This window comes from Rattus norvegicus, chromosome 5 (genome assembly GCF_036323735.1).
Source record: "Rattus norvegicus strain BN/NHsdMcwi chromosome 5, GRCr8, whole genome shotgun sequence".
NCBI classification, from domain to species: Eukaryota; Metazoa; Chordata; class Mammalia; order Rodentia; family Muridae; genus Rattus; species Rattus norvegicus.
The window spans coordinates 135,350,046-135,369,990 of record NC_086023.1 but is presented as its reverse complement, the minus strand read 5'-3'; the positions used below and the strand labels follow the sequence as shown (position 1 = coordinate 135,369,990).

General features: G+C 44.5%; 1 protein-coding gene and 1 long non-coding RNA gene across 2 annotated transcripts in view; one reads left to right on the top strand and one right to left on the bottom strand.

Moving 5' to 3' along the window:
• Nucleotides 1-2,953: 2,953 nt before the first annotated feature.
• Nucleotides 2,954-19,945, top strand: part of Akr1a1 (aldo-keto reductase family 1 member A1) — a 37,433-nt gene continuing 20,441 nt past the window's right edge. Inside the window, exon 1 of the mRNA XM_039110816.2 lies at nucleotides 2,954-3,081. The gene's annotated coding sequence lies outside the window, so the exon portion shown is untranslated. The remainder of the gene's footprint in view (nucleotides 3,082-19,945) is intronic.
• Nucleotides 3,866-18,872, bottom strand: LOC134486971 (uncharacterized). Its single transcript, XR_010066593.1, has 2 exons — nucleotides 18,440-18,872; nucleotides 3,866-6,230 (listed from the first exon to the last, which is right to left on the bottom strand). It is a non-coding gene; the product is annotated as an uncharacterized LOC134486971 (long non-coding RNA).

Below are 19,945 nucleotides of genomic sequence, written 5' to 3'. Positions count from 1 at the left end.
AAAGACTCAATTCCTTTCAGCTTCCAAGGCATTCACGCATACATGTGCACCTATGCACATGCACATACAAATGATTAAAAATAAAAATAGAGGCTGGGGTTGGGGATTTAGCTCAGAGGTAGAGCGCTTGCCTAGCAAGCGCAAGGCCCTGGGTTCGATCCCCAGCTCCGAAAAAAAGAAAAGAAAACAAAAAAAAAAAAAAAATAGAAAAATAGAGGCTGGAGAGACAGCTCAGCAGTTAAGAGAACTGCTGCTCTTGCAGAGGATTGGAATTTAGTTCTCACATGGCAGCTCCCAACCATCCATAACTACTGTTTGAAGGGGTCTGACACCTTCCCAGCCTCTGTGGGCACTTACATTCACATGGTGCACATACAGGCAGGCAAAACACTCACACACATACTTTTTTTTAGTTAAAAATCGTCTTTTTTTTTTTTTTTCTTCCGGAGCTGAGGACCGAACCCAGGGCCTTGTGCTTGCTAGGCAAGTGCTCTACCAATGAGCTAAATCCCCAACCCGAGGCAGGATCCCTTAATGAACTGAAAACTTGTCTTTCTTTTCCTCTAGGTTGGCTGGCCAGTAAATCTTCATGCTGCACCGACAATAGGCATTTACAGTGGTGCCAAGCTTTAATCAAGCACTGGGGAACTCAGGTCACAGTCTTGCAGAGCAAGCAGTCTTGCCCACTGAGCCATCTTCCCAATCTCTCCTTTATTTTTTATTGGATTTACATGATTGTTTTTCCTAAAACCCTTTGTCTTCAGAGAGAATCATGTGCTAGTCACCTGTGTTCTTTTTGTTTGTTGTTTGGTTGTTTGGTTTTTTTTAGACTGGGCTTTTCCGTGTACTCCTGGTTGTTCTGGAACTCATTCTGTAGACCAGGCTGGCCTGGAACTCAGAGATGCATCTGCCTCTGCCTCCCGAGTGCTGGGATTAAAAGTGTGTGCCACCTGCTCAGTTCTATGTTCTCTGTTTTAAAATATTTATTTATTTTTATTTTACTCATATTGGCGTTCGTTTTGCCTACATGTATGTCTGTAGACCATGTACATGTATGTATGCATTGCCCCAGGGGCCAGAAGAGGGCCTCTAATACTCTGGAATGGAGTTATAGATGGGTCTTAGCCCCCATGTGGATGCTGAGAATTAAACTTGGCTCCTCTGAAAGAGCAGCCAGTGTTCTTACCACTAAACCATCTCTTCAGTCCTCTCATTCCTCCTTCTGTCCCTCCCTCCCTTCCTCCTTCCCTTCCTCTCTCTTTCTTTTCCTTCCTTCCTTCTTTCCTTCCTTCTTTTCTTCCTTTCTTCTCTTGCAACATGATCTCCTGGACTCCAGGCTCGGTTAGACCTTACTCTGAAGTAAAGGCTCTTCCTAGGGATGTAGCTCTGAACGCACGCAAGTGCACTCAGTACCAAGTTTGAACCCAGGGCTTCATGTATGCTGGGCTGCGGTCAGGCAGCCCATCTCCAGCCCCGCCTCACTCCTGCCTTACTCAACAAGGTGAAGAATGTGCTGGGATATAGGACCCTGCTTGTTCTTCACACGTTGGCATATGTTAGTTCTTCAGCCTACATAGCTGCTGCTTCCCAGCTTCTTTAAACTCCTGAGTGACACCTGTTTATCCTTTCAGAAAACTTTCAGCACACAGCAGTTACCACTAAATATCTGTCAACTGCATGAGTAAATCGTGCTTTTACGTATTGGGTACTGAGGATCAAACTCAGGTTTTGTTTTTAGATTTTTGTGATTTGTTTGTTTTCTCTAATTGAGCGCTGGCTGTCCTGGACTCACTCTGAAAATCAGGCTGGCTCACAGAGATCTGCCTGCCTCTGCCTCTGGAGTGTACCACCATGCCGGACTCTAGGCCTGGCTCCAGGATTTCTTTTAAAAGATAAGATTGGGGGCTGGAGAGATGGCTCAGCGGTTAAGAGCACCCGACTGCTCTTCCAGAGGTCCTGAGTTCAATTCCCAGCAACCACATGGTGGCTCACAACCATCTGTAAAGAGATCCGATGCCCTCTTCTGGTGTGTCTGAAGACAGCTACAGTGTACTTATATATAATAAATGAATAAATCTTTAAAAAAAAAAAAGAGTAGCACATACCTTAAAAAAAAAAAAGATAAGATTGGGCTGGAGAGATGGCTCAGCGGTTAAGAGCACTGACTGCTCTTCCAGAGGTCCTGAGTTCAATTCCCAGCCACCACATGGTGGCTCACAACCATCTGTAATGGGATCTGATGCCCTCTTCTGGTGTATCTGAAGACAGCTACAGTGTACTTATATATAATAAATGAATAAATCTTAAAAAAAAAAAAAAGAGTAGCACATACCTTTAAAAAAAAAAAGATAAGATTGGGCTGGAGAGATGGCTCAGCAGTTAAGAGCACTGACTGCTCTTCCAGAGGTCCTGAGTTCAATTCCCAGCCACCACATGGTGGCTCACAACCATCTGTAATGGGATCTGATGCCCTCTTCTGGTGTGTCTGAAGACAGCTACAGTGTACTCATATACATAAAATAAATAAATCTTAAAAAAAAAAGATAGGATCTTTCTCTTAACCTTCTTTTCTTTTTTTTTTTTTTTAATTCTTTTTTTCGGAGCTGGGGACCAAACCCGGGGCCTTGCACTTGCTAGGCAAGTGCTCTACCGCTGAGCTAAATCCCCAACCCCTAGGATCTTTCTATTTATTCCAGACTGGCCTTGAATTTATAATGCTCTTGAAATTATGGGCAGGGGCCACATTGCCTAACTAACTCAATCACTTCTACCCACTTCTAACAGAGCGTTGTTTGTGGGTGACATTCGCAATAGAAGTCTGTAAAATCAGGAAATGAATTTAACAGAAGAAATCAGTCCTGCCACATGACTTAAGCCATCCGCTTCCTTCTGCATTTTTCCCTTCGCCTGGGTATTTCTGCCCATATGACTCCCTCTCCTTCCTCCCCACCCTCCAGCCACAACCTAGTGGTTTTAGCTGGCTGCAGTCTTCTTTCTACCACCTTACTTCAGCACTAATCTTCCTGTCTGATTCCTGCCCTGATATATCTTCTATGCCCATAGCTGGTGCTCCACACAGAGGTATGTGAATATTTACATGTGTGAGTGTGCATGCCTACATGCATGCATTCATGTAGAAGGAGGGGAAAGTGCAACCTAGTTCTAGAATCCTGCATTCCCCATCATCCTAACTCTGTTGGGCTAAATTGCACTTTCAAGGGATAGAGTGGGAGAGGGGAGGTGACAATTCTATCCTCTGCAGGAGTCTAGTCAATAAGAATAAGTAATAACTGCTATACTCAGTTCCCACCAGTGTTCTCGACAGTTTCCTTTGATCCCAAAATATCTAAAAGAAAAAAATGAGGATTTTTTTTCAAATTTCTTTCTTTTTCTCTTTCTTTTCTTTTCTTTCTTTCTTTTTTTTTCTTTTTTTCAGAGCTGGGGACTGAACCCAGGGCCTTGTGGTTGCTAGGCAAGCGCTCTACCACTGAGCTAAATCCCCAACCCCTCTTTTTTTTTTTTAAATATGAGTACATTGTCACTGTCTTCAGACACACCGGAAGAGGGCATCAGATTCCATTACAGATGGTTGTGAGCCACTATGTGGTTGCTGGAATTGAACTCAGGACCTCTGGAAGAGTAGTCGGGTGCTCTTAACAGCTGAGCCATCTCTCCAGCCCCTGCTTAATTTACTTTTATTATTTAATACATTTATTTTGTGTTTTGGAGACAGGATTTCAAGATTAACCCAGGCTGGTCTTTAAATGGCATTGATCTTTTACTTCTGCTGCCTGTATTCTTCTGAGTTTATTTATTTTATATATATGTATGTGTGTTTTGCCTGAATGTCCATCTGTGTATCACATGTGTGTAGTGCCCTCAGCAGAGAGTGTTAAATCTTCTGAAACTGGAGTTACAAATGCCCGTCAGCAGCCAACCCCACCCTTTTTTTTTTTTTAGTGACCCATCGAGCTCAATTTGTGCTTATGGGCATGAGACCATCCACTGCAGTGTGTTAAATGTATGGAACTCCACCCTTAAAGAAAACTGACACCCCTCCCCCAAAAGCCATCAATTGTCAATAATTCCTGTTTGGAGTGGTGCTTACAAGTCTCCTTCTTCTCCGTGCTAGAGTACTGAGTAACTTGATCTTATGCTGACCATCACAGCTGATGTGAGATCGGGAGTAGACTGCTTCCTTCCAGGAGGAGAGACACTGCCTTGTTCCAATCCTCCAATCCTTCCTATCTCTTTTTTTTTTTTTTTTGGTTCTTTTTTTTCCGGAGCTGGGGACCGAACCCAGGGCCTTGCACTTCCTAGGTAAGCGCTCTACCACTGAGCTAAATCCCCAGCCCCCCTTCCTATCTCTTAACAACCTACGCCCCTGTTCCTCCAGCTCCAATGGACCTGACATCCTCTTCTGCCTCTAAGATGCTTGTTCTCATGCACACACGCCCATGCGTGCACACACACATATGTTTAGACAGGTAATACATTTTTTAAAATAATTTTTTCTGGGGCTGGGGATTTAGCTCAGTGGTAGAGCGCTTACCTAGGAAGTGCAAGGCCCTGGGTTCGGTCCCCAGCTCCGAAAAAAGAACCAAAAAAAAAAAATTTTTTTTTCTTCGGAAAATAATTTTCTTAATAAAAAAATTGTATTTACTTAGAAGCATTCAGAATGTCAACAAAACAGCTGCCATTTTTTTGCAATTACAGAGTGGTATTCAGTTAACAGAACAACAATTACCTTCGTATAAGCTGCATCAGAGACAACTGAAGATGGAAAAAAAAAAAAAAGAAAACCAAAAGAAAAAAAAAAACAAAAACAAAAAACAAAAAAAGAAAGAAACCAAAAACCAAACTACTGTCCCCATATATAACTAATTTGTGCTGTGCACCAACAAGAACCTGCTTTAATTTCCATGCCAATTTACAACCCACAGACTGTACCAGGCAAGGTTAGTGGCTATTGAAAATACCACCAGGACAGGGCTAGCTAAAGACACATTCGGTAGTGTGTTAACTATACAAAAAAAAAAAAAAAAAAAAAAGACACTGTACAGTTTAAAAACAAATCTTACACAGCCTTACATTTCAATTTTTCTCTTTAAAAGGAGTGAGTTGTGTACAGGGGGGTTAAATGTTTTATAGACAAGAAAAAAAAAAACTGCGCTAGAACCAACTTATTCATCATCATCTTCTTCTTCGTCTTCCTCTTCTTCCTCCTCTTCCTCATCCTCTTCATCCTCCTCGTCGTCTTCCTCTTCCTTCTTTTTCTTGCTCTTCTCAGCCTTGACCACCCCCTTTTTCGCTGCATCAGGTTTTCCTTTAGCTCTGTAGGCAGCAATATCCTTCTCGTACTTCTCCTTCAGCTTGGCGGCCATCTTCTCACAGGGCTGCTTGTCATCCGCGGCAGTGTTGTTCCACATCTCTCCTAGTTTCTTCACAACATCACCAATGGATAAGCCAGGATGCTCGCCTTTGATTTTTGTGCGGTACTCAGAACAGAACAAGAAGAGGCCGAAGGAGGCCTCTTGGGGGCACTGGGTCCTTGAACTTCTTTTTGGTTTCCCCTTTAGGGGGGATGTAGGTTTTCATTTCTCTTTCATAACGAACCTTGTCAGCCTTTGCCGTATCTTCAAATTTCCCCTTTTCTTTAGCAGACATGGTCTTCCACCTCTCTGAGCACTTCTTGGAGAACTCTGAGAAGTTGACAGAAGCATCCGGGTGCTTCTTGTGCTCCTCCCGGCAGGTTTGCACAAAGAATGCATATGAGGGTAGAGCGCTTACCTAGGAAGCGCAAGGCCCTGTGTTCGGTCCCCAGCTCCGAAAAAAAAGAACCAAAAAAAAAAAAAAAAAAAAAAAAAAAAGAATGCATGTGAGGACATTTTGCCTCTTGGCTTCTTAGGATTTCCTTTGCCCATGTTTAGTTGATTTTCCTCCGCGAGGCACAGAGTCGCCCAGTGCCCGTCCGGCTCTCGCTTGCCCTGGCGCTGTCTCTATAGAGCTCAATGTATTGCAATGGCTGTGAGAGCGGGAGCCCGGAAAATAATTTTTTACAGGGACTTTTGTCAGGCTAGGTGATACTGGGCATGATGGTATTACAGGGTACCTTCAGTTCTTGTCTTCTGGAAAGAATTCAGTTGAGAGACGCAGGCAGCAAATCCAAGAAGCATTCCAGAGAGCTGCTCCAAATTAGGGATGGTAGCACAATGGATTCTGGATGGTGGCTTTTTAAAAAGTGAATATTTATGATGTAGGTGACATTTTTATGGGTTAATGATTCAAGTTTTCCCTCCCAAATCATGGAGGACTGGATCTGCTCTGTCTCCATCTTTCTGTCTTTCTGTCTCTGTTTTTTTCGAGATGGGGTTTCTCTGTGTAGCCCTGGCTGTCCTGGAACTCATTTTGTAGACCAGGCTGGACTTGAACTCAGAAATCCAACTGCCTCTGCCTCCCAAGTACTAGGACAAAAGGCATGCCCCACCGCTGCCCAGCCTAGATCTTTCTTCTAAGGTATTTTACCTCATGATCCTCTAGGTAGCTCACAAAGGGAGGATTGGGAGGAAGGCCAAAACGTAGTAAAGGCAAGGGGGCTTTTGCAGACCCTTTAGTGCACCTGTGGGGACGCCCTGGTTCCTGAGTAACAGACCGTGTGAGCTGCCATGTGGATGCTGGGAATTGAACCTGGGTCCTCTGTAAAAGCAGCAAGTTTGGGATGGAGCTAGAACAACCTATTTGCAACCCCAAGGACGTTAGCCACAAAGGAGTCTTCTCACAGCCTGGAGACAAAGCTACAGAGGTGCAGCTACAGTTTCCTTAATGACCTCATATCGAACTTAATTTCAAAAGCACTCTAGATCCCATGACTGATCTCATGGCTAGCTCTCTGTTAATAAAGTTTGTAATTCCAGAATTAAGACATTTTGTTGTTTTTCTAAACTGTGGCTTTGTCATGAAGGCCGGGTTTTACGATAGTTTTCCAGGCTGTGTAAACAGGAACACGGCTTGTACCATCCCTAAGACTTCCTATCAGCTTTACACTCATTTCCATATTCCTAACCGTGAGGTATGCCTCTAATTCTAGAACTTGGGATATAGAGGCAAAAAGGTCAGAAGTTCCAGGCCGGCCTCAGCTATATGAACCTTATCTCAATAAAACAATCAGGCTTGGTGGTGAGTGCCTTTAATACCATAACTTGGGAGACAGGGGCAGGAAGATCTTTGTGAGTTCAAAGCCATCTTAGTCTATAGAGTGAAGAAAAGAGTGGGACATTTCCTGGACAGCCAGTCTAGCCAATCAGTCAGCTCCAAATCTAGTAAAAGACTGTCTCAAAAATATTAAGGTGGGAGCTGGAGAGGTGGCTTAGCCATTAAGAGCACTGTCTGTCCTTCCAGAGGTCCTGAGTTCAGTTCCCAGCAACCACATGGTGGCTCACAACCATCTGTAATGGGATCTGATGCCCTCCTCTGGTGTGTCTGAAGGCAGCTGCAGGATAATAAATAAATAAATAAATAAATAAATATGCTTCACATTTAATATTTAGATGAATATTCTATACCATCATTGATTTTAAGAAATAATAAGGCAGAAACATGACTAAAGAATGCATCCTATGTTGATCTCTGGCTTCCATATACACAGGCATATTTTGGCAAAGGAACACATACACACTAAACCAAACACCACACCACACCAAACAAACAAAAACTGTCTTTATGTCCACTCCAGACAGTAGATTATATAAGGAGAAAGCTGTGGGGAGGAAACGTAGCTGTTCATGGCAGAGTTCAGGCTCGCTTCTCTCCTCAGGCAGGCAGCCATCTGACTTGTGATGTTTATGCTTCTCTTGCTATATCTGGGATTCTTCTCTGTGTATATTTGGGACCAGACACTTCTTTATGTCATGTGGATTGTGTTTTACCTGCATGTACATCTGTGTGACAGCACCAGATCCCCTGGAACTGGAGTTACAGAGAGTTTTAATCTGCCATACAGATTTTGGCAATTGAACACGGGTCTTCTGGAAGGGCAGTAAGTGCTCCTAACTGATGAGCTATCTCTCCAGCCCCCACTCCTTTCTTTTTTCTTTTTCAAGATATTTATTTATGTATATGAGCACACTGGTAGCTGTCTTCAGACACACCAGAAGAGGGCATCAGGTCCCATTACAGATGGTTGTGAGCCACCATGTGGTTGCTGGGAACTGAACTCAGGACCTCTGGAAGAATAGACAGTGCCGAGAACCACTGAACCATCTCTCCAGCCGCCCCATTCATTTCTTTTTTTTTTTTTTTTTTTTTTTTGGTTCTTTTTTTTTTTTCGGAGCTGGGGACCGAACCCAGGGCCTTGCGCTTCCTAGGTAAGCGCTCTACCACTGAGCTAAATCCCCAGCCCCTTCATTTCTTAATCATTACATTTTTTTTTTAATCATTGTGGAGGTTACGTGTGTGGGAGGTGCACATTTGCCACAGCATGTGTGTGGAGGTCAGAGGACACCTTGTGTAGTTGGTTCTCTCCTTCCACCTTTAAATAAGCTCTAGAAATTCAAACTGAGGTCTTCAGGCCTACAGAAAAAGCACTTTTACCTACTCTGAGTCACCTCACCATTGTCTCAGACCCTTGAAAATAAACAGTTTCATATATGCACACATGGCCGTGTTCACTCTTGTTCCCTCTGACACCCCTAACGTGTCTTCCTCCCACCCTCACGTCTCCATTTTTATTGTGTGTGGAACCCACTGAGTGCTGCCTGCTGAAGTACTGACTCATCTTGTTGGCTCACTCTTGCCCTCGGGCACTTCTTCACCTCTGAGTACACTTAATGCCTGATGGTATCGACCTTGAGTACTCCTCCAGAGGCATTAGAACAAACCGACTGCTGATGGTATGTACTTGCTAAGCAATTAATCAAGTGGATGTTCAGGAGAAAAGGCACCAGTTGCCAAGACTGACAACCTGAGTTAGTTCCAGGAAACACTAGGTAAAAGGAGAGAACCAACTCCTGACACACATGTACACATGTACACAAAATAAAAAAATTTAAATGCAATTTAAAAAAAGACACCTCTGGGGCTGTAGAGATGGCTCAGTGGTTAAGAGCACTGACTGCTCTTCCAGAGGTCCTGAGTTCAATTCCCAGCAACCACATGGTGGCTCACAACCATCTGTAAAGAGATCCAATGCCCTCTTCTGGTGTATCTGAAGACAGCCACAGTGTACTGATATATAATAAATGAATAAATCTTAAAAAAAAAAAAAAAGACACCTCAGCTGGATGGCGGTTGTGCCTTTAATTCCAGAACTTGAGAGGTGGAGGCAGGCAGAACTTTGTAAGTTCAAGGCCAGCCAGATTGACACAAATTGTTTAAGGACAGACAGGACTATATAGTAAAAGTCTGTCTTGAAAAACCATCCCCCATACCTATACTTAACCCCTTTAACCTCAGCACTCAGGAAGCAGAGGCAGATTGATATGTGTTAGTTGAAGGCCAGGCCTGTCTACATCAGGAGCTCCAAGCCAGTCGGGGATACACAATAAGACCCTGTCTCAAATAAAAGCAAAACCAAGCCAGAAGAAGTGGTTCATGCCTTTAATCCCAGCACTCGGGAGACAGAGGCAGGCGGATCTCTGTGAGTTTGAGGCCAGCCTGGTCTACCGAGCAAGTTCCAGGACAGCTAGGACTATACAAAGAAATCCTGTCCCCAAAACCAAAGTAATAGTAGTAATAATGAAGTTAATAAAGTTTAAATACACACACACACACACACACACACACACACACACACACACACACACACACGCCGAAAAAAAGAAGAAAAAAAAAAAGAAAAAGACAGAATAAACTCCACACAAAGTTGTTCCCTTAATCTACACAAGTGCCACGGCACATGCCCCATCATACACATGTATAAATGATAAATAACTAAATAAAACTTCATTTACACACACACACACACACACACGCATGCACGCACACAACACACAGACTGCAGACTTTCTTTGTTCTTTCTGTTTGTTTGTTTGTTTGTTTGTTTGTTTGTTTAGGACAGAGTCTTACTATGGGGCCCTGACTGGACTGGATGTCCCTATTAGATCAAGCTAGTCTCAAACTTTCAGGGACCAGCCTGCCTTTGCCTCCAGATTTTTTTTTTTCCTTTTCTTCTTTTCGGAGATGGGGACCGAACCCAGGACCTTGCGCTTAGGCAAGCGCTCTACCACTGAGCTAAATCCCCAACCCCCAGATTTTTCTTAAATTTGGCTCTGACACTTTCTGGACTGAGTTGAAGATGAGCCTCTGGGCATCTGAGCTGTGCTGTTCTTCTCATTCAGACAGGCAGAGTAGCCTAAGCAGGAAGGGCCAGCAAACAAAACAGGGCACATCGGAGATTGGAGCAGTGTTTCCTTAACCTTCGGACCGGACTACAGTTCCCTTACGGGCCCAGAAACACCTGCCAAAAGCTAATGTTTTCAGAACATGCTGAGGATTTAAGTCTCAAGCCCTTCCTCCTGCTCCTAGTTTAGAGAGGATCTTGCATGACTGCGCACACCTCCTCCCTAGCCCACTTGCTCGCTCTAACCGTTTCGTCTCTTTAAGCACCACACAACTGAAGCTGAGCTGGCTTCCTCACAGGCCATGTTTCTTTCTGCTGCACATTAGCTCTCTGAACTGTAGCCTTGACACGGATGCCAGAGCTGGCCCAGGGTGTTGGTGTGTGTGTGTGTGTGTGTGTGTGTGTGTGTGTGTGTGTGTGTGTGTGTGTGTGTGTGTGTGTTCAAGATCAGAGTACAATTTCAGGAGTAAGTTCTCCTTTAATAGTGTTAATAGTGTGGGTAAGTAGATCCCAGGGATGGAATGCAATCCATTCCATGCAGGCCTGAAATTAATTTAATATTAAAAATTAGAGATTTTAAAAAAATTATTTATTTACTGTATGAATGTTCTGCTGCATGTACACGTGCATGCCAGAAGAGGGCATCAGATCTCTACATAGATGTTTGTGAGCCACAAAGTGGATGTGGGGGAGAGGGGTATGGGGGGGGGGGCTCGACGCGGCGGGGAGGCTGGGGGGTAGGGGGGTGAGGGATTGAACTCAAAAGCAGCCAGTGTTCTTAACCACTAAGCCATCTCTCCAGCCCAATTTTAAAAATTAAAATTGAGGCTAGGGATGTTGTTCAGTTGGTAGACCCCTCGAGAATCTGTTGCAAGATGGTCAGACAAGTTTTACATTCCCTGAAGTAGGGACAGAGACATAACTCCACTTGCATCTCCCTTCATAGCATAAAGAGTTCTCCTTCCCCTTAACGACCTCCACTCAGGCCAAACTGGGATTTATGGGTTTACCACAGGAAAGAATTCTAGGATGAGCTAGTATGAAACAAAGTTGGACTCATTAAAAATAGAAAGGTGGGGTTGGGGATTTGGCTCAGTGGTAGAGCGCTTGCCTAGCAACCGCAAGGCCCTGGGTTCGGTCCCCAGCTCCGAAAAAAAGAAAAAAAAAAAAAAATAGAAAGGTGGCGGCTGGAGAGATGGTTCAGTGGTTAAGGCTCTTCTTGCTTTTGCCGAGAACCCGGATTTAGTTCCCAGCACCCACATGGCTGTTCACAATCTTTGGTAACTCTGGTTGTGGGAATGTAGTGCCATCTTCTGATCTCCTTGGGCCCCAGGCATGTACCTGGTGGTGCACATGCACATATGCAGGCAAGCACTTATACACATAAAATAAAATAAACAACTCTAAAATAAAACAGAAACAAAACAAACAAAACAAGATGTCCAGAGAAAGAGAAAGTCACTCTGGAGAGCAAAATCTTGAGCTTCCCAAGGGAGTGTTAGGTTGGAAACAGAAGTTTGGCAGTTGGGGTTGGGGATTTAGCTCAGTGGTAGAGCGCTTGCCTAGGAAGCACAAGGCCCTGGGTTCGGTCCCCAGCTCCGGAAAAAAAGAACCAAAAAAAAAAAAAAAAAAGAAGTTTGGCAGTTAGAAACTGGCCCTACTAAGACCCTCTCTGGAGTCCCAGCTATCTGGACAGACTCTCCTGACGTCAACTGCAGTTGCTTCACAGATCAAGGGCCTTCTACTTGATGACTTTTAGGTAATTATAGTGGTTTATGACAGAGTTCCAGTGCCAAGAGAAGAAAGCAATCAGTAATCCCGTGCACTGAGAGAAGACAAGACACCCTTTGTTCCTATCCTGCTCTTCATTTCCTTCTCTGTAACCACTTAAAGGCCCATAGTCCCTGCCACTTGGATGGTAGGTGTCCTGTCTTGGAACCCTTTGCAGCTTTCTCTTTTAATAGACAAGTTGGTTGAGTCAATTCGTGACTGTCCCTAGGACACCATTCTGCGGTTACAACAATTACAAGAGGGTATAACAATTACAGCTACCATACACTTGCAATCAGGTCCCCCTTCCTCCTCCTGGAGACAGGGTTTCTCGGTGTACCTCTGGCTGTCCTGGATTACCTTGTAGACCAGGCTGGCCTGGAACTCACAGAGATCCAACTGCCTCTGCCTCTGGAGAGCTGGGATTAAAGGCTGTGGCACCATGCCAGCAAGAATTCTTTTTCTTTTTAAATGTGTATGGATGTTTTACCTGCTGGCATGTCTGTGTAGTAGTTGGGTGCCAGAAAAGTGTGATAGGTCCTTAGGATCTCCAGTTAGAGATGGTTGTGGGCCACCAAGTGGACACTGAGGATCCTGAGCCTCCCTGCAGAGCAGTCATTGCTCTTAACCACTAAGTGAAGTGATCTCTCCAGTCTGAAGTCAGTTCTTTGTTCATTTTGTTTCTTTGTTTTTTTTTGGGGGGGGGGTTGTTTTTTGTTTTGTTTTGTTTTGTTTTGTTTTGTTTTTTTTGGTTCTTTTTTTCGGAGCTGGGGACCGAACCCAGGGCCTTGCGCTTCCTAGGTAAGCGCTCTACCACTGAGCTAAATCCCCAGCCCCTTTTGTTTTGTTTTAAAGACAGAGTTTCTCTGTGTAATAGTCTTGACTGTGGATTTCCTGGAGCTCACTTTATAGACCAGGCTGATTTTTTTTTAAAGATTTACTTATTTTTATTTATCTGAGTACACTGTGACTGTCTTCAGACACACCAGAAGAGGGCATCAGGTCCCATTCCCATTACAGATGTTTGTGAGCCACCATGTGGTTGCTGGGAATTGAACTCAGGACCTCTGGAAGAGCAGTCAGTGCTCTTAACCACTGAGCCATCTCTCCAGCCCTGACCAGGCTGATCTTGAACTCACAGAGATCTTAGTAACATAAATTTGAGGTCACTTTTCTATTACCCCTTTTGTTTCCCAAATAAATGACATGGAGACCATGGAATAATATTTAAAACGTCTGAGCTATTCTAACCTGACTGTGCTGGCCTGGCCTACTTCACAGCCTACTTTCCAGCTGCATGTCCTGTTACCTACCAGCTTGGTCTAACCTTGGCCTCCTTCTTCATCGATGTCCTCATGGCAAATCTCCTCTCTTTCTAGTCTCAATCAGAGATCCTCTCGCTGGGCCTGGAAGTTTTGCCTCCTCTCTCCTGCCTGGCTATTGGTTGAATCAGTTCTTTATTAACCAACGAGAGGCATTGGGATACAATTTTTACACAACATTGAGATAGGAGATGCTCCAAGGATAATAACAACACCAATGTCCAGACTGCAACTAACTGTCTTAGGGTTTCATCGCTGTAAAGAGACACAATGACCAAGGTAACTCTTACAAAGGACAACATTTAAATGGAGCTGGTTTACTGGTTCAGAAGTTCAGTCCATTTTCATCATGGCAGGAAGCATGGCAGCATCCAGGCAGGCATGGCACTGGAGGAGGAAAGAGTCCTATTATCTTGTTCTGAAGGTAAACAGAGGGATACTGGCATCCTCAGGAAGCTAGGAAGAAGCTCTCAAAGCCCATCCCCACAGTAACACACTTCCTCCAACAAGGCCACACCTACTCTAAGAAGGCCACGCTTCCCAACAGTGCCAAGAATATTTAAACCACCGCAGTAACCAATGCCATCTGAATACCATGTGCACAAAACCATCTCCCAACAGATGTCTAACTCTGCCTCCCCAGTGCTGGAAATGAATGCAATAACTAACCACTTGCTTGATTTAGCAATCAGATTTCCTTACAAAGGGAAGATACTGAGTTTTGGTGGCTCTAAGTTGCTAAAAATCTTTCCCTTTTTAGCATTGATCTAAGATGTAGCTTACAATAAGTTTAGAAGTTAGCCAGGCATTGTGGCTCACAAATTTCATCTCAGCACTAGAGAGAGCCGGGTGGATCTGAGTTCAAAGCCAATCTGGTCTACACAGAAAGTTCAAAACAGCTCTCTTCCAGTCTCTTTGGCCTTGCTGGTAAACGCAAGATGACAAAAGGAATGGCTCCCTGCCAAGGGCAAGAGAGAGGATAACTGAAATGCAAAGGCTGAGAGAAGAATCGCCACAGGTGTCGGATGAGGCACCAAACATTATCACAGATTCAGACATGGGTTCCGTCTGTCGCAGCATCCAGTTCACCTTCAGGATCCCAGTCAGTCATAAAAGAAAGTTTTAAATTGTTTTGCTTTTACTTTTAGTTAAAAATGTAAAAGAACTATTGCGTTTCTATACTTGTGTGTGCGTTTGTGTCTGCGTGGATGTCACAGTGTATATATGGAGGTCAGAAGGCAGCCTATGGAAGTCTTCTCTCCTTCCCCACAGAGTATCCTGGGAATCACGTTCAGGCCCTCGGTCTTGGTTGTAAGTGCTTCTGGGAACAAGAGCAAGACTCAGAGGCAACCCCTTCCAGTTCCCTCCCCTCCTGTGATCATGTGCCAGCTGGAATAGAACCAAAGTCAAAACAATTAATAACAAACCTGAAAGTCCTAGTTTAACCATTAACAGTGTGTGGCTAAATTAGGAAGGAACTCAGCCCCCTCACATCGGATCTGATTAAAGTCCGAGGCTGTTAGGTAAGTCCACTCTATCCCTTCTCTGATGAGACCTCCCCCACCCTCCTCTGGTTTATTCTGAAGTAAACCTGTCACTCTTCCCCCCCCCCCAAAGCTGGGGACCGAACCCAGGGCCTTGCACTTGCTAGGCAAGCGCTCTACCACTGAGCTAAATCCCCAACCCCAAACCTGTCACTTCTATAGGGTCACCTCCTCTTCTTTCTTCTTTCATTTGGTGCCCTGTTTGAGGACAGGTGCTTGGAGCAAGGACTCATTTGGGGCTTGTCTATGCCTCTCTCGGATAACGACACAATTATGTTTAATAATAAGATTCAAGCTGGGCAGATACTCATCTATTCTAATATGACTATCCTGGCTACTTCCCAGTCACATGCCCAATCACCTGTCATCTTAGTCTTACTCTGGGTTCTCCTGCTCCACCTGTCCACCTGTGTGCTCATGGCTCCCTCCAGACTCTCCACTCTCTCTCTCTCTGGGGTCAGAAGTCCTGCTTAACTCTCCTGCCCAGCTAGAGGCTGATCAAATCTTTATTAACCAATCAGAAGTGATGGAGAGCAATTTTCACACAACATCGAGAGACAGGAGATGCTTTCAGTAATAATGACTATGCCAACATCCGGACTGCAACCAGATCTCCGCGTGCAAAAATCAGCATCTAAATACATGGTACATAAAACCACACCCCACCTAACTTCCTTGCAACCCAGGTAGCATCACTTGGTGGCAGCTCCTCTTGGGATCCTGGCTTTTACTTTTTTTTTTTTTTTGATTTATTTATTATATTTATTATATAGAAGTACACTGTAGCTGTCTTCAGACACCAGAAGAGGGCATCAGATCTCATTACAGATGGTTATGAGCCACCATGTGGTTGCTGGGACTTGAACTCAGGACTTCTGGAAGAGCAGTCAATGCTCTTAACCACTAAGCCATCTCTCCAGCCCCAGGCTTTTACTTTTTTTTTTTTTTTTTTAAGATTTATTTATTTATTATATATAAGTACACTGTAGCTGTCTTTCAGATACACCAGAAGACGGCATCAGATCCCTTTACAGATGGTTGTGAGCCACCATGTGGTTGCTGGGAATTGAACTCATGACCTCTGGAAGAGCAGTCGGGTGCTCTTAACCGCTGAGCCATCTCTCCAGCCCCCAGGCTTTTACTTTTTTTTTTGGTTCTTTTTTTTTTTCGGAGCTGGGGACCGAACCCAGGGCCTTGCGCTTCCTAGGCAAGCGCTCTACCACTGAGCTAAATCCCCAACCCCCAGGCTTTTACTTTTAATCTGTCCTCTTCTACTCCTTCAAGCTTCACCCTCTGGTTACAAGACAGTTGCAGTCTGCTCGTTGGGACTTTCAGGTCCAAGCTAGGGTGACACTGCTGAAACCCCAAATCACATTCAGTTTTTAGCAGGTCTTAACCTCTCTGAATTCTCTTTTGGTAATCCAGCAGGTGATATTTCTCTTTTTTTCGTCCTCTTACCCTCCTTCTTTAGCTTCTGAAGACCTGAGAGTCTTCTTATGCTCATGCCCAGTGTTGGACTCATATCTACTCCCATAAGCAGCAACTGATTCTTCTGTCAGTTGCCTCTCTCCAAAGGCCTTGTTCGATTAGTGCCCTGGACACTGTCTAAGCTGAAGGTTGGTGTGGTCAAAGTCTGCTGCCATTTTCTGGCTTCTTCCGGAGATGTGCTGCTGTCTGAAATTCTGATGGGAATGCCTGTCAGTGGGTCAGGAATCCTCAGAACGTCGAGTTCTTCCTCAAGAGCATGGGTTCCCAGTTTTCCAAAATAACTTCGACTTCCTCCTTGAGTCTTTCTTTCTTCCTTCCTTTCTTCCTTCCTTTCTTTCTTTCTTTCTTTCTCTCTTTCTTTCTTTCTCTCTTTCTTTCCTTCCTTCTTTCCTTCTTTCCTTTTCTTTTCTTTTCTTTCTTTCTGACAGAGTTTCTCTGTGTAGCCCTGGCTGTCCTAGAACACACTCTGTAAAACAGGCTGGCCTTGAACTCAAAGATCTGCCTGCCTGCCTCTGCCTCCTGAGTTATGGGATTAAAGGTGTACACCACCACTGCCAGGCTATCTACCCTTTCTTTGTTTTTTTTGGTTCTTTTTTTCGGAGCTGGGGACCGAACCCAGGGCCTTGTGCTTCCTAGGCAAGCGCTCTACCACTGAGCTAAATCCCCAACCCTATCTACCCTTTCTAAACTGTGTCTCAAGCATAAAGTGACTACTCTGTCTGGTTCCAGTATACATTGTCCCAATAGCCTGAAAATGGCACGTTGTTTGACTTCCAAATTCTGGGAGATCTCGGTTATATCAGAAGAACCCAAAATGACAAGTGGCAAGAAGTTCCCAATATGTAGGCTTATCCCTCCCCTGAACCCCCTCCCCTCTTCTGCTTCTAATCCTACCTTTCCACATCCCAATATCCCAATCCAGCTCTCCCAGCTCCAGGGCCTTTAATGCGTTTCACCCCTCCTCTAACTAGGTCTCTGCAGGACTTACCAAATCTCTTCGCTGATTTCTACCCACACACAGCCTTAGCTCAGCAATTGTGCTCTGATGCTTGAAAGCCAAAGCAGCTATCCCACCTCCCCTCTGGGTAGGCCGAGGCCTCTATTAATGGGTGGACCTTGCCCTTCACCCTCAATAGAACTTGTTTTAGTCTGCCCAACCCCTAGAGCCCATGCCAGGAGACCTTGGGTGACAATCAGTTTAAACTGGTGTGTCTGCCGCCAGCCTGGCTTTGACTGTCTTTTTTTTTTTTTTTTTTTTTCTTTTTTCTTTTTTTCGGAGCTGGGGACCGAACCCAGGGCCTTCCGCTTGCTAGGCAAGCGCTCTACCACTGAGCTAAATCCCCAACCCCTTTGACTGTCTTTTTAAAGTTGCACTTCCTTTCAGAACACTAATTCAATCCACAGACTTCCAAACTGCTCCTCTAAGCCTGCAAGGATGCCTTTCAGCCACAGTCTTATCTCTTTCTATCCCACTCACACTTCCCCTGCCTTCCTGCAATACAGCTATCAACCAAGTCCCAAGAGATAAAGTGTTCCTGGAGACTTTGGTTAAAATGACTAAAATAACTCCAAGTCACCACCCCTCCTACACACACAGTCCTTGATGGGGAGACTCTTGCTTAAGTCTTATATAGATATAAGGTGGACATTATCTTTTGTCCCCCTCGATGGTTAAATAGAATCATGTTATTTCAATGTTTACAGTGTTTTGGTTTTTTTTTTTTTTTTTACTAACCTTGCTGTCCCCTGCTTGTACATTTAATTGATGTTTTGGGGACAAGTGGCTGAGCCTAGATTGTCAAAGCTGGTAGGGATCAAGCACTGACCTAAAATCTCTGCTAAGAAGACAGAGGTAGAAGTTTTGTTAAAGCAATGGCAGTTATTAGCCCACATCACATGCGTCTCTGCTGGTTGGCTTTGTCAGCTTGACACAAACAAGAACCACCTGGGAAGAAGGGCGCTCCACGCTGAGGACTCACCTCCATCAGATAGGCCTGTGGGCTTGTCCCTGGAGGTATTTTCTTACTCAATGACTGCTGTGAGAGGCTGCAGCCCACTGTGCATCTCTGGTCAGGTGTTCCTGGGCTGTATGCTGAACAAGCCGTGGAGAACAAGTCAGTAATACAGGTTTCTCCATTGTCTCTGGAAGGACCTGTACTGGCAGAAGACACTTGAAGACTGAAAATTTAGCTCAAAGGAGATGTATTTGTCTCAGAGAGACAAAGGGCAGGAAACCACAGGCAAAGACAGGAAGGAAATAAAGGGAGAAAGGGGAAATGAACAAGGGTGAAGGGGAAGAGATACTTGCTCTGGAAGGACAAAGGATTCTCTCTGGAGACAGAGGAGTCAGACAGAGGTTGCCCATAGGCAAATAGCAATGTATAAAAGTAAATGAGGAAACTCTGTGTTAGGAAGAGGTGTTTACTTTTAATTGGGCGTGTTAATTAGGGGGCTTAAAGGAGGCTTTTGTTCGCTGAATTTCAATACTTTGATAGCTGGACCTTGGTAGTCAGATTTAGGAGGAGGAAGTGACCACATAAAGGAATAGATCTTGGGGAGCTACCTTTAGGAATGTAATCTAATAGTTTTTATCATGGCAGAGAGAATTAGGAAGGGCAAGGCTAGCCACAGTCATGTTTGCCGAGGTTTGGCCTGCATTTGCCAGCTCAGGCCTGCTAGCGCCCCTTCAATCTTTCCTTCAGTTCCTACTTCTAGGATCCCAAGTGGGTTCCTGTTCTGACTTCATTCAGTGCAAAACAGTCACAGTGTAACCAAGTTGGTTTTGATCAGAGGAATAGAAAGCAAACTAGGGTAATGGCCCAAACCATAAACTACACCATTTCAAAATTATGTCATTTATTTATTTATTTATTTATTTATTTATTTATTTATTTATTTAGTGACAGGGTCTCCCGTAGCCCAGATTGGCCTCTAACTTGTTACATAGCCAAGGCTACTGATCTCACCTCCTCCAACTTCCAAGCCCTGGGATTAGAGACTTGATCCACAACACCCAGTAAACAGATTAGAGACAAAGGGTCTCTAGGTTTGGAAAACAACAGAAATCCAACCAGGCTAGAAAAACTCTTGGAGGGTGGGGGTTACACTTTGCATGAGGCGTCTTGTAATCTCTGAGTTGAGGAAGGAGGCAGCTGGGTTACAGCAATGATTCAGCAGTTTATCCAGCGGCAAGGTCACGAGTGATTGTTGTACTTCAGACTTTTAAAAAGCCAGATTCAGCAGGGAAAAGAATGGAGAGTCCACTTGACCTTGCAGAAGATGGTGGAGGTTCTAAGACGGGAGGTTTGGGAGCACAAAGGTCCTTGTACTCACTAAGAGAACCAGACATGTTACATCATGGCCTGCTGACCTCTATGCTATCAGTCAGAGACCACACTCCATTCTAGGCCTTTGAGCTATAGAGCCCACCCTCATGGTCACATGTAGTTTGAAAAGGTGTGCACTGTCATTGGGCTGATGTCACC